This window comes from Erythrolamprus reginae, chromosome 10, assembly GCF_031021105.1.
Source record: "Erythrolamprus reginae isolate rEryReg1 chromosome 10, rEryReg1.hap1, whole genome shotgun sequence".
Taxonomy (NCBI): domain Eukaryota; kingdom Metazoa; phylum Chordata; class Lepidosauria; order Squamata; family Dipsadidae; genus Erythrolamprus; species Erythrolamprus reginae.
Window position 1 is genome coordinate 1,620,688 of NC_091959.1, and position 14,158 is coordinate 1,634,845.

General features: G+C 41.6%; 1 protein-coding gene across 1 annotated transcript in view; it reads left to right on the forward strand.

Annotated features, from left to right (window-relative positions):
- MTMR10 (myotubularin related protein 10) overlaps positions 1-14,158 on the forward strand; it is a 780,230-nt gene that overhangs the window by 106,927 nt on the left and 659,145 nt on the right. The gene's annotated exons all lie outside the window — the stretch shown is intronic.

Here is a 14,158-nt window from a genome sequence, read left to right on the forward strand (position 1 = left end):
CCCATTTGTTAGCAATGAATGACCACTCCTTCATAAAGATGAAAAGTACAATCTTTACTTACAATTCTGTTGATTCATGCAATTACAGATTGCAGGCAGATAAGCTTATATTCCAGTCCATATTAATAACTTCTGGATGGTCCCATGTGTGAGGATGGCTTTGGATTTCATCTCACACATGTGTCCTCAGCAGAGGACAATGGAGCACACAGGAGTTCAGAAGAAGAAGGTAGAAGAGGTAGAAGAGAAGGGGGGAGCATCTACTCTGCAGAGGTTTATATAATCTGCAGAGCATCTGCCCCATTTGGTCATCAAAAGGTGACACACTGGTCAGTTAATTGCAACCTGACCATAGAGATGTGATTACAAGACAGTGCAAGCATGTAGTAGAGTAGTTAAACCCAACATATTCAACCAGCTCCATTCTTCGCGTAAGGAACACTGATGTCCAGCGAAGTCTTAAGTTCTTAACCATTTTTTCTTGGTCCCACTAACGTTACCTTTTCCACCAAACAAGCTTCCGGTTCCATGCTGTGTGTTGCCCATTGCTTCATTGATCGCCTCTTAATTAAAACTCTTGTGTTTCTGCGCAGCCAGTCAACATGTGTTTTTCCTCTGGTGCTGTTTTCTTGTTTTTTCCTCGACATCAATTGTTCATTTAATCTTACTGTGTGATTTAATATCAGCAGCTACGAGCATCAGGCTTGTTAGGAAGGGAAAGAATGAAGTGGGGATGTCGGGACGATGCTTGGTTGTATGCCCACTTAGTCCATCAGTCGGTGGATTCGTAGGAGAAATACTTACCCCATTGTCTGGTCTGCCTATTCCTGAGGAGTGACCCATGAGTAGAAGCAAACGTGCTGTGGGACAGGCAGGGGGAAAGCATGGAGATATATATATCCAATCTGATGCCACCAAAACAGAGGCACAAGGTAGTAGAACTGACACCTATTTTTGTCTTAATAATAATAACAACAGAGTTGGAAGGGACCTTGGAGGTCTTCTAATGCTTAGGCAAGAAACCCTACACTGTTTCAGACAGATGGTTATCCAACATCTCCTTGAAAACTTCCAGTGTTGGAACATTCACAACTTCTGGAGGCAAATTGTTCCACATTAATTGTTCTAACTATCAGGTAATTTTTCCTTGGTTCTCTCCTTGTTTAGTTTCCACCCATTGCTTCTTGTTCTGCCCTCAGGTGCTTTGAAGAATAGGTTGACTCCTTCTTCTTTGTGGCAACCCCTGAGATACTGGAAGATTGCTATCATGTCTCCCCTGGTCCTTCTTTTCATTAAACTAGCCATGCCCAGTTCCTGCAACCGTTCTTCCTATGTTTTAGCCTCCAGTCCCCTAATCATCTTTGTCGCTCTTCTCTGCACTCTTTCTAGAGTCTCAACATCCTTTTTGCATTGTGGTGACCAAAACTGAATGCAGCATTCCAAGTGTGGCCTTACCAAGGCCTTATAAAGTGGTATTAATCCTTCGCGTGATCTTGATTCTCTCCCTCTGTTAATGCAGCCTAGAACTGTGATGGCTTTTTTGGCAGCTGCTGCACACGGCTGGCTCATATTTAAATGGTTGTCCAACCATTTAATTTCTCAAATTATTTCTCAAACCTTGATGAACATGGGCATCAGAGCAGCTTGCCATCCTCTGGAACTTCTCCTGTTCAGTTTCTGACCCAGAATCCTACCCAAAAAGCTAAGAAGCAGAGTCAGATCTTTCTGAAGACATGATTAGTAGATGGACTCAAGAAGCCCAGGATTCTACGTTGCTGTTCCCAGTCTTTCAAAAGTTGTCCACTCCAACTCAATGTGTGGAGCTTCTCTCACAAAGAAGGCCCTACCCCAGGAAAGAGGGTTCCTTTACCCATAAGCCCCTTGAAGATACAGAAAGGTGGTAGGTGGTGATAACCTCTGGTTTCCTGCTCTGCATACCTGATCCACCCTCATGTCTGGTGTTGTGGTTAGCTCTGGCCCAGCTCCTTCCCCAAGGACTGTGGATGTGGGGGAGACATCCACATGCTGCAGGCCTGTTTTGCCCCCGGTGGAATCTGATGATGAAGGCTCCTCTGACCAAGAAGACATGAGTGACAGGGAGGAGGAGAGTGGGGCAGACAGCTCAGAAGGAGATCAATTCTCTAGCTCCTCCTTGGATTCAGAACAAGAGTTAATGATACAGCCACGCACGCGGAGAGCGATGCATAGGCAACAACAACTGAGAGATTATTATCAAAGAAAATGAGGCCACCTGTGGTTGGGTGGGGCTGTGGTCATTAGGGAGGCTGCTATAAAGAGCAGCCTGTGGGTTTGGCCATTGTGGAGGATTATCTGATCGTTGTGTTTCCTGCCTGCTTTGCTGACTTTGACCTTTTGTGTGCTGATTTTTCCCCGCTTTGAAACTAAACCAGAGCAAAGGGTGTTTCACTTTGTGAAAGAAGAAGGACTGTGAATTGCCTCACAGCTGCAAGCTAAGTATCACAGAACTGATAAGGGACTTGTACAAATTACCAATTTGTTTGGAGACGAGTGCTCTTTGCTACACCAAAAGAGGGCTTGGTTTAAGTGAATTTCCATTATAAAGAACATTGTTTTGAATTTTCAAACGTGGGTGTGTCTGAAATTTGTACCTGTGCATTTTTGGGAGGAGTCTACCAGAGAGCCCGACAGAACATCTGGGAACTACCTGAGGGAGGTTTCTGCCAATGGTGATGTTTTAGCTCCAGACCGAAAGAGAAAAGTGTTGTAAGTCAAGTCGCCTGTTTAGCTTTAATATCCTTCATGACACGGAGGGAGATTAAATTGAAAATACAGTTCTCTTGGCACCGAAGGAGTAAGGCTAATAATAATAAAAGATGTTGCTGACATTTTGAGGAGGGGGAAGAGGGGAAGCTGACCTGAATATCTGCTGGAATGATTGACGGGCGGTTTTATCTTCTAACCAGGTGTAATAATTGGAAAGGTCTGTGGCCGTGCATCGTAATATAGCTTTTGGGAAACGCAGTGAAACAAAAATCTTTTAAAGCTGATTTCTAATGTGCCGGGCGAATATGCACACCTGGTGCATAATCTATTTATAAAGCAACCCTTTCCTACAAAAGACAACACAATACGCTGCAAACCACATTAAAAAAAAGTCTGTTTATTGTCTCCAAATATCACCCAATCTTAAAAGGAAAACACTTTGAAGAAGGCCTTTATTTAAACGACATCTTGTGTATTAATTAATTTCTTCCTCCGCTGTATCTTTTACAGATGTTTCCCAGATGGTTTTTATTATCTTCTGGTGCTTAATCTGCTCATGTCTCCAGGTGGATTTTCTCCAATTGGGTTAAATCGGAGATCTACCAATTGCACGTGGTCCCTTTCCATGAACGATATTGGAAGGACAGCTACACCTCTAGCAATCTCAGAGCTGTCATATATTAAACTGTATCATCGTAGAGGCGGAAGGAAATTTTGAGAACGTGGGTTGAGAGTGAGACATTGCCTGGCCCACCACCTCTCGGTATTCCTGTCTTCGATATTGACCTGTCCTGACTGTTAAGTACTTGGGTTGTCCAACCTTAAGACCAACCATTCAGTTATCTAGCTCAATATGGTCTATAGCAGCTGTGGGCAGCTGTGATTATCTAGAAAGTAAGAAACCATCATTTATGGCAGAACTTGAGAGCCAACTAGCTACCCCAAGAGAGCAGACATCCTGATAAAAATGCCTAACGCTAACCCAAAACCGCTTGGATTAATTAAGTAATTGGTTGATTATATGCCATGAAGTCAATGTCAAATCTTAGTGACCCCATTTATAGGTTTTCTCTTTGATGATCTTTGCCTAACTTAGTTCTTGAGGCCTCCCAAAGTCTTGTTAGTTAGATTCATTATAAGAAAACAAGGTTAGGTTATTGAATTTTGGAAGCTAGGTACATTCAGATGGGCCCTTCTTTATTATTATTATTATTATTATTATTATTATTATTATTATTATTATTATTATTATTTATTAGATTTGTATGCCGCCCCTCTCCGAAGACTTGGAGCGGCTCACAACAGCAAAGCACAGTACAAATCCAATGATTAAAATGGTTAAAACCCTTAATATAAAAACAGTCATACATCCCAAACAAACCATACATAAAACGGAACGGCCAGGAGGAATCAATTTCCCCATGCCTGGCGGCAGAGGTGGGTTTTTAGGAATTTGTGAAGGAGCAAAGGAGTTTCTTGATTGAAAGAAAGTTGGACTATAAGGAAGGGACCTTGTAGGTCATCTAGCCCAACCCCCTGCTTAGGCAGGAGTCCCTATACCATTTCGGACAAATGGCAGTCCAATCTCCCCTTGAAAATCCCAAGTATTGGAGCACTCGCAACAGGCAAGCTGTTCCACTGGTTCTCTTTATTAATATTTTTTTAAAATTTGCAGGGATTCCATTAAAATCTGTGTGCGGTCTAATGCTAAGTGCTAATGGCACTTTCTTGCAGAGATAATTTAAGGGCCTATAATCTTTTTCCAATAGTGGTGTATTAGGCAGTAACCAAATGTATCTGGGGGGAAAATGGGATGGGTTGAGTGAGTGAGGGGTGTCCCCCACCCCAATCTATAAGTGCTTCTGTTCTTGCAATTTACTTCTTCTCCTCTTGCAAAAATCAAGAATACGTTTCCAGCCAGTAAGAAAAGCAAGCAAGGCCACCTTGACTGACAACCAGTATGTTTGCTTCGTATAGTTGAGATCAAGCATCTGTGCAAATCGCGATGTCATATATATATATTTTCCATTTTATCATTTTATTTGATTTATTGGATTTGGGGTTTTTTTTGTCAAGTATGTATTGGTGCTATGCAAAGATATAATAATATTTATATACATTTATATACATATTTATATACATGATACTAGTAAAAAAGAAACCTTAGGAGAGGCGATGGACTTAGGAATCGGGAGAGTTCAAAAGTGAGCAGTCTAAAGGTAAAGTTTTGGGGCTTGGTGATGATACTACAGAGTCTGGTAGTGAGTTCCATGCATCAACTACTCAGTTACTAAAGTCGTATTTCCTAGTTGAGTTTAGAGCGGTTTACATTAAGTTTGTATCTCCTTTGTGCTCGTGTATTGTTGTGGTTGAAGCTGAAGTAGTCGTTGACAGGAAGGACGTTGTAGCAGATGATTTTATGGGCTATGCTTAGGTCGTGTTTAAGGTGACGTAGTTCTAAGCCTACGTTTGTAAGTCTAGTTGCGTAGGGGATTCGGTTGCGAGTGCAGGAGTGGAGAGCTCTTCTCGTAAAGTATCTCTAGACATTTTCTACAGTGTTTATGTCCGAAATGCAGGGTGGGTTCCAGACAGCTGAGCTGTATTCAAGGATTGCTCACATATAACAAGCTCTGCAGAACTAATATTTTATTTTTATTTTTACAAAAAAAAAAAAAGAAGAGAGAGCGAGCCAATTTTGTGGTGACAGGACAGGACAATTCTCTAAGGCTATCATCTTTTTCACTGCCCATCTCCTCAATGGCCGAAACAGCTCACAAATTGGAAATTTAAAGGGACCGGCCCTCTCGTCCGTTTAACAAGAAGGAAAACTGGAACAGAGTTTGTGTATGTGTGGGGGGTGGACAAATGCCCCCTTTTATTCAGGTTTAGCTCGTTGGTTCCCAGTTGCACGCGTGAAATCTTTATTTTTAGGAGTTGTACAGTCTCAGTGTGAAGACATTCCTGTAAAAAAAAAAAGAATACAGCCTCGGTGCTGATTGGATGCAGAGTCTGCTTTAAAGTAGAAACATCAGCAGTTGCTGGGGGAGAAATCAGCTAAGAAAAAAAAAGATGATCTAAAAGGGGGCCTGGCATGGATTCTTGCTAGACTTTCTCTAAAAATGGCAAAATGAGACTGAAACCATTTTGCACCTCAACACGCCAAACAAACAGGACCCACACTCTCTCTCATCTTCATGTGTCGCCTACACAACCTATTCTACAGGTAGTCCTAGACCTCCTCCATCCGTGATTGGGGCTGGTGTTTCCATTGCTAAGCGAAGCCCTTGTCAAGTGAGAGGTGCCTAACTTCACACAAACCTTTCTGCCATGGCGGTTAAGCAAATTGTGGCAGCTGAAAAGTGAATCCAATGGTCGGTGAGCGAATCCCTTGACTTTGCTTGTTGGAAAGCTGGCTACAAAAATCACCCGGTTGCTTCTGAAGTTGGGCAGAGAGGTTGCTCAATCTCTTTGTCCCTCTGTCAAAGCTGTGTGGGGCACAACTTCCAACTTTCCATTCTGCCCAAAGCTGGTAGGTTAGGGTTGGGTGGATAGGGTAGGGTTGGGTTTTTAGGGTTGGATAGGGTAGGGTTGGGTGGATAGGGTAGGGTTGGGTAGGGTTGGGTTGGGTAGGGTAGGGTAGGGTAGGGTTGGGAAGGGTAGGGTATTTTTGGGTAAGGTTGGGTTGGGTAGGGTAGGGTATTGTTGGGTAAGGTTGGGTCGGGTCGGGTATTGTTGGGTAGGGTAGAGTAAAGTAGAGTAGAATAGAGTAGAATAGAATAGAATAGAATATTAGAATATTAGAATATTAAAAATATTAGAATATAATACATTAAAATAGAGTAGAATAGAAAAGAAAATTAGAATAGAAAATTAGAATAGAATAGAATGGAATGGAATGGAACGGAACCAAACCAAATGGAACAGAATAGTTGGAAGGGACCTTGAAGGTCTTCTAGTCTGACCCGCTCAGACAGGAAACCTTATACCATTTCAGACAGATGCTTGTCCAATCTCTTCTTAAAAATTTCCAGTGTTGGAGCACCCACAATTTCTTGGAGCAAGTCGTTCCATTGTTCTCACTTGTTAGGAAATTTCTCCTTGATTAGTTTCCACCCATTGCTTCTTGTCCTGCCTTGATACTCAGAAGCTGGTACTAGATTCAGGAAGGTGACGGGAGCTGCCATTTCATGGACGTGGAATCAGGAAAGCATGACAAACACCAATTTGGCCCGAGGGCCACAGCGATCCTTCCCAGAACCCAAAGGGATTTGCACCTTTTCCAAAATCTTACTGGTCTACACTGGACCAACAAGGCAATGCAACGTCGGCCGACTGAAGCAACACCCTGTCTGATTTCAACGTGCAGCTCTAGATAAGCTGCCTTGGTCTTCTTTTTATGACAAAGGGAATCTTGGTGGCAGGCGATTTAGGCTTAGACAGAAAATCTTCCCTCTTCCCCAAATCACCAAAGCAAAAATCTTTAGCGGCGTGAAGGAATCTGCCATATGAAAGGGAGCAGATAAGCTTTCCCCCCTGCTGAACAGGAAGGAGGCAGCGTCCATCCTTGGTCGTCCGGTGGGCTGCTTTAATTCCTGCTCTCTCTGCTGATGTCGCCGTTATTGCAGTCGATCAGCCGATAACGCCAAGGAATCTGGGAATCGGTCCACATTGCTCCCTCATTGGTATGCACTCCGTGTCGAAGGGTTCCAGTCTGTCTGAACATTTAAAAAAAAAAAAAATCCAGATAACAAGGTCACCTTTGTCATCAAGTCAGAGGGAGGGGGAGATTTAAAAAGATATATAAAATTGGGAGCTCTTTCAGAGATCAAAGAAGGGCGAACTACCCTGAAATTAATTTCCTGTTAAGGAGACTTCAACCTCTGATTCCTTTCCTTCAATTTCCGATGGTTTTTATGAAAGCAAAAATGACTTATCTTAGAACACCTGAAGTCCACTGGCCTTTAAATGACCAAGGTTGGATATACCCCTGTCTTAGATAGTTGCTCCACCACATTTATCTTCAGCATAGAGACGTAGAAGATTGACAGCAGAAAAAAACTCATGGTCCATCTAGTCTGCCCTTATACTATTTCCTGTATTTTATCGTAGGATGGAGATATGTTTGTCCCAGTTAAATTGAGTTATTGTGAATTTACCAACCACGTCTGCTGGAAGTTTGTTCCAAGCATCTACTACTCTTTCAGTCAAATAATATTTTCTCACGTTGCTTTTGATCTTTCCCCCAACTAACCTCAGATTGTGCCTCCTTGTTCTTGTGTTCACTTTCCTATTAAAAACACTTCTCTCCTGAACCTTATTTAACCCTTTCACATATGTAAATGTCAAGAAAAAAAGGTTATTCCCCCCATGCCTGGCGACATAGATAAGTCTTTAACATCTTGCGGAAGGCAGGAAGAATAGGGGCAATTCGAATCTCCGGAGGAGTTGATTCCAGAGGGCCGGGGCCACCACAGAGAAGGCTCTTCCCCTGGATCCTGCCAAACGGCATTGTTTAGTCAACGGGACCCGGAGAAGGCCAACTCTGTGGGACCTGATTGGCCGCTGGGATTCGTGCGGCAGAAGGCGGTCCCGGAGTGCAGATGTATTTCCCCACAATATCTACAAGCCTAGTTTTGCATTCTCGCCGGCCCCCCTGACCAAAGAAGTTTCTAGCTGTTGGAATCAATTATATTTCAGTGACAACTGAGGGAATAATTGCTGGCTTGTAATGACCGCTGGTTCTGTACAACCTAATCTGCAAAACATTGCTCAGGAGTGAAGCACGGAAAGCCTGGTGATGAAATAATATAAATGCAAATGCCATCAAATTAAATTAGCCGGGTGATGGTGTGACAACGCAGAGACACCACAGCAAGGGCAAAGTGCTCGGTTGTCGGCTCTGCCTTGAGAAGCTGAGTTTTCTATCTTTTTGGGGGGGTTGGGGGGTTGGGAGGGGAGGAAGACTTCAAATGCCCATCCAGAGAAAACAGAAGAATGTTGAAAATCTGATGGGCTGAAGAGGGGAAAGAGGCCCACGGTCTTTGCCGACTTTTGCGCCGCACACTTTCATTTTTTTAATTGAATTTTTTGAAAAACAAACACATAGAAACATAGAAGATTGACGGCAGAAAAAGACCCCTTGGTCCATCTAGTCTGCCCTTATACTATTTCCTGTATTTTATCTTAGGATGGCTATATACAGGATATATATACCTGTATTTATCCCAGGCATGTTTAAAATCAGTTCCTGTGGATTTACCAACCACGTCTGCTGGAAGTTTGTTCTAAGCATCTACTACTCTTTCAGTAAAATAAGTAAAATAACATTGTTTTTATTATTGTTGTGAGCCACCCCGAGTCTTCGGAGAGGGACAGCATACAAATCTAATAAATTATTATTATTATTATTATTATTATTATTATTATTATTATTATTATTATTATTTTCTCATGTTACCTCTGATCTTTCCCACAACTAACCTCAGATTGTGCCCCCTTGTTCTTGTGTTCACTTTCCTATTAAAAACACTTCCCTCCTGGACCTTATTTAACCCTTTAACATATTTAAATGTTTCGATCATGTCCCCCCTTTTCCTTCTGTCCTCCAGACTCTACAGATGGAGTTCATGAAGTCTTTCCTGATACGTTTTATGCTTAAGACCTTCCACCATTTTTGTAGCCCGTCTTTGGACCCGTTCAATTTTGTCAATATCTTTTGGTAGGTGAGGTCTCCAGAATTGGACACAGTATTCCAAATGTGGTCTCACGGGCGCTCTATACAGTGGGAAAAAGTAGACACATCATACAATACATGCAAGCAATTTACGGAAACTTGTGCATTTTGAAATAAAGTTGTTTTTACATTGCCTTTTCTACATAGTCCTCTTTTATTTTGTCTGGTTTTTTAATTTCTGCTTTTTTCTCTATCCAATTGTATAATTTTCCCCATATGGTATAATAATCATTTCCCTGTTTATTCTGCAATTCCATCATCATTTTATTCATTTTTACGCATTCTAGTATCTTTCTGATTATCATCTATTCTGTTGGTATATTTCCTTTTTTCCAATTTTGTGCAAAACTCAATCTTGCCTCTGTAAGCACATGGATTATAAGATATAAATGTGCCTTTTTATGATGCCCACTGATGATGATGATAATAATAATAATAATAATAATAATAATAATAATAATAATAATTTATTAGATTTGTATGCCGCCCCTCTCCGAAGACTCGGGGCGGCTCACAACAAGCAATAAGACAATATTGTACAGGCACAAATCTAATATTAAGAAAAAACTAAAAACCCTATCAATTTAAAAAACCAAACAACACATACATACCAAACATAAATTATAATAAGCCTGGGGGAAAGGTGTCTCAAATCCCCCATGCCTGGCGGTATAGGTGGGTCTTAAGTAGTTTACGGAAGACAAGGAGGGTGGGAGCAGTTCTAATCTCCGGGGGGAGTTGATTCCAGAGGGCCGGGGCCGCCACAGAGAAGGCTCTTCCCCTGGGGCCCGTCAGACGACATTGTTTAGTCGACGGGACCCGGAGAAGGCCGACTCTGTGGGACCTTATTGGCCGCTGGGATTCGTGCGGTAGTAGGCGGTTCCGGAGGTATTCTGGTCCAATGCCATGTAGGGCTTTAAAGGTCATGACCAACACTTTGAATTGTGACCGGAAACTGATCGGCAGCCAATGCAGGCCACGGAGTGTTGTAGAAACGTGGGTGAATCTTGGAAGCCCCACGATGGCTCTCGCGGCTGCGTTCTGCATGATCTGAAGTTTCCGAACACTTTTCAGAGGTAGCCCCATGTAGAGAGCATTGCAGCAATCGAACCTCGAGGTGATAAGGGCATGAGTGACTGTGAGTAATGACTCCCTGTCCAAATAGGGCCGCAACTGGTGCACCAGGCGAACCTGGGCAAACGCCCTCCTCGCCACAGCCGAAAGATGATGTTCCAATGTCAGCTGTGGGTCGAGGAGGACGCCCAAGTTGCGCACCTTCTCTGAGGGGGTCAGTAGTTCCCCCCCCAGGGTAATGGATGGACAGATGGAATTGTCCTTGGGAGGCAACACCCACAGCCAGTCCGTCTTGTCTGGATTGAGTTTGAGTTTGTTGACACCCATCCAGTCCCCAACAGCCTCCAGCCTACTGTAGATATACAGTATTTCTGGTTTTAGTTCTAGTTCATAATTTAGAATATCTTGCAACCAATTTCTAATCAAAGCCCAAAATTTTACTCTTTTCATTTTTTTTAATCATTTCTTTTATTTGCAAACAACCACAACAACAAAGAGGAAACTTATGGAGTGGTGAGTTTTTTTCATGCTAACGATGCGACCTGCTCTTCTGGAAAAAGCAAAGGCCCACAAGGCCATCTCATTTCTGAAGAAATTAAGAAATCAAATTATGCATTGATTTCCTTTGGTCTCTTGGATTTGTGCTTCAGGTATAACTAATCAATATGATCTGCAGTCGCAGTTTTTAATTGCCCTGCAATTATCATTTTTTGGAGGGCGGGGGCAAGTTAATGAGAGTCATTGAAGAAAAGCTTTTGACTGATTGACTGATGGGTGAATGTTTTTAAATTGGGTGTGTGTGTTTATTATTGTTATTGTACATTGTTTTTTATTGCTGTACGCCTCCCCGAGTCCTTTTGGAGAAGGGAGGCTTATAAATCTAAGTAATTAAATTAAAATTTGTTTTTGGGAATTGTAATTCCAAACCTTATTAAAGAAGGAGGCCTTTGCCTCTATTTCTTCCGGCAATGCGATTCTCTGCAGCATTGATCTGGGTGTGTGTGTGTGTGACTCCTTTGCATATGGTCAGCAAATCCCAAATAGATTTTGGTGCATTCACCCTGGGCAAAGCAACTTGAGCTTGATGTGCAAAATGATGCTTCTGAGCTTGAAGGAATGAGAAAAGCTCACAAAAAGGGTTAAATAAGGTTCAGGAGGGAAGTCTTTTCAACCTAAGCTTAGTTGGGGGAAAGATCAGAAACAACGTGAGAAAATATTATTGGAACAATGGGTGCTTGGAACAAACTTCCATCAGACGTGGTTAGTAAATCCATAGTCACTGGATAGAAACATGCCTGGGATAAACATCTATCTATCCTAAGATAAAATACAGGAAATAGTATGAGGGCAGAGTGGATGGACCAGGAGGTCTTTTTCTACCGTCAATCTTCTATGTTTCTATGTAGCAGCCTGGATAATAAGACATGGTTGGTAAATCCACAGGAACTGAATGTAAACATGCCTGGGATAAACATATATCCATCCTAAGATAAAATACAGGAAATAGTATAAGGGTAGACTAGATGGACCAGGAGGTCTTTTTCTGCCGTCAGTCTTCTATGTTTCTATGTTTCTATTTGTTATTTCTCAACCCAACCCAAGTCAACTCAAACCAAGCCAACTCAAAACCAAACCAAGCCGCCAAGTCAACTCAACCCAACTCAGTTGACCCTGAATTAGAAGATTCCTTGCACATGGTTAGATTTCCCTTGGTCAAGATCCAGGGTTGTTCAGGTTGAGGCAATTAGGTAAGCCAAGGCAGTGATTGTGTTTTTAGGGTGATGGAAGGTGGGGAGTTTCACTAATGCATGTTTTTAACTTCCCCACATTACCTGAAACAACTTCTTAAGGAACTGGTCTACCACAGGCTTAGTGGTAATTGTTATTGCTCCCCAAATGTTAGGACATGATTTTAGGAAACCCAATTGATCAATGTTCATTTTTATGAGGAGCCTCAATTATTATTCTGGATCCCATTGAATTATTTTTAATGGGTTATATTTTTCATTATTTCTATGGATTTTCTATGGATTTTTTTTTTGCCACCCATGTCTTCAAGATGGGTGGGTATATACATTTTCTAAACAAACAAACAAACAAACAAACAAACATTGTTTCATGGATCACAATAGTTTTGACGTTATCCAAATAATAGAGTGATAATCCAGCAATGTTTTTATATGTAGGCACCTCTGAATGGTATCTTAAAATGAAACAATAAAGCTTTTCTTTCTTCTACCAAGTTTCCAAGCCTCATTGAGGGTGACACTTTCCCCTTGCTGATTTTTTGTTGTTGTTGTTTTTAAAAGCCTCTTGGGCTAAATGAAAGTGAAATTTAAAGAGTTGTCAACTTAAAGAAGATTAAAGGGTTTGGTAGCTTTGCCAGCTATTATCGGTGAGAATAACTAGGAATCTCATTAGTATTTGCTGTTAAGAATCTCAGCTTATTTCCCCTTTTTAATCACATTTATGGTGATAAATCAATATTGCCTTAAATGGCACCGCTTGATTTAATACGAAGATTCTGCATGAAGCTCACCGGGACTGAGTCCCCATCAGTGATATTTCACGAAACCTTAATTGAATGTGAATCTTATCTAAGTTTCCAATGATGCTGTTCCCTCTAGTCACAATTGTTTTGTCACCTTTTTTTATAATCTTCACTCCTCTCTAATGTGTATTAATTTCATGGAGACATATGGTGAGTGAGACAAGTTGCATCAGAAAGTCACGTTTTTTCTCTACTCAAAAGCTCCCTCGTGATGTTCTCCTTCAAAATATAGAACGGTATCTCTCCAACCTCCGTTGTTTTGATGTGCTTCACATTTTCTGGGAAAGGGAAGGGCATGACTAATCTTTCAGTTATGGCCAACTTCTTTTTCTCTATTGAATTTGTTGACAATGTCGCTTGGTGGGACCTAGAGGAAGAGCCTTCTCTGTGGGGGCCCTGGCCCTCTGGAATCAGCTGCCCATGGAGATTCGCACTGCCCCCGCCCACCTTGCCATCTGTAAAAGCTTAAAGACCTTTGCCCCCCTGGCCGACGAGTGTAGTATGTTTTGCGATGTGTATGGGAATGAATAATTTAAAATGTTAGTAGAGTTTTTAAAGTTTTTCTAGTAAAATTAATTGGATTTTTAGATTTGTACATTGTATATGGAAGGTCTTAAGCATAAAACGTATCAGGAAAGACTCCATGAACTCAATCTGTCTAGTCTGGAGGACAGAAGGGAAAGGGGGGACATGATCGAAACATTTAAATATGTGAAAGGGTTAAAGAAGGTCCAGGAGGGAAGTGTTTTTAATAGGAAAGTGAAGCCAAGAACAAGGGGACACAATCTGAAGTTAGTTGGGGGAAAGATCAAAAGCAACATGAGAAAATATTATTTTACTGAAAGAGTAGTAGATCCTTGGAACAAACTTCCAGCAGACGTGGTAGATAAATCCACAGTAACTGAATTTAAACATGCCTGGGATAAACATAGATCCATCCTAAGATAAAATACAGGAAATAGTATAAGGGCAGACTAGATGGACCAGGAGGTCTTTTTCTGCCATCAGACTTCTATGTTTCTATATGAATGCAGAACCCATTTAAAAAATTCAAA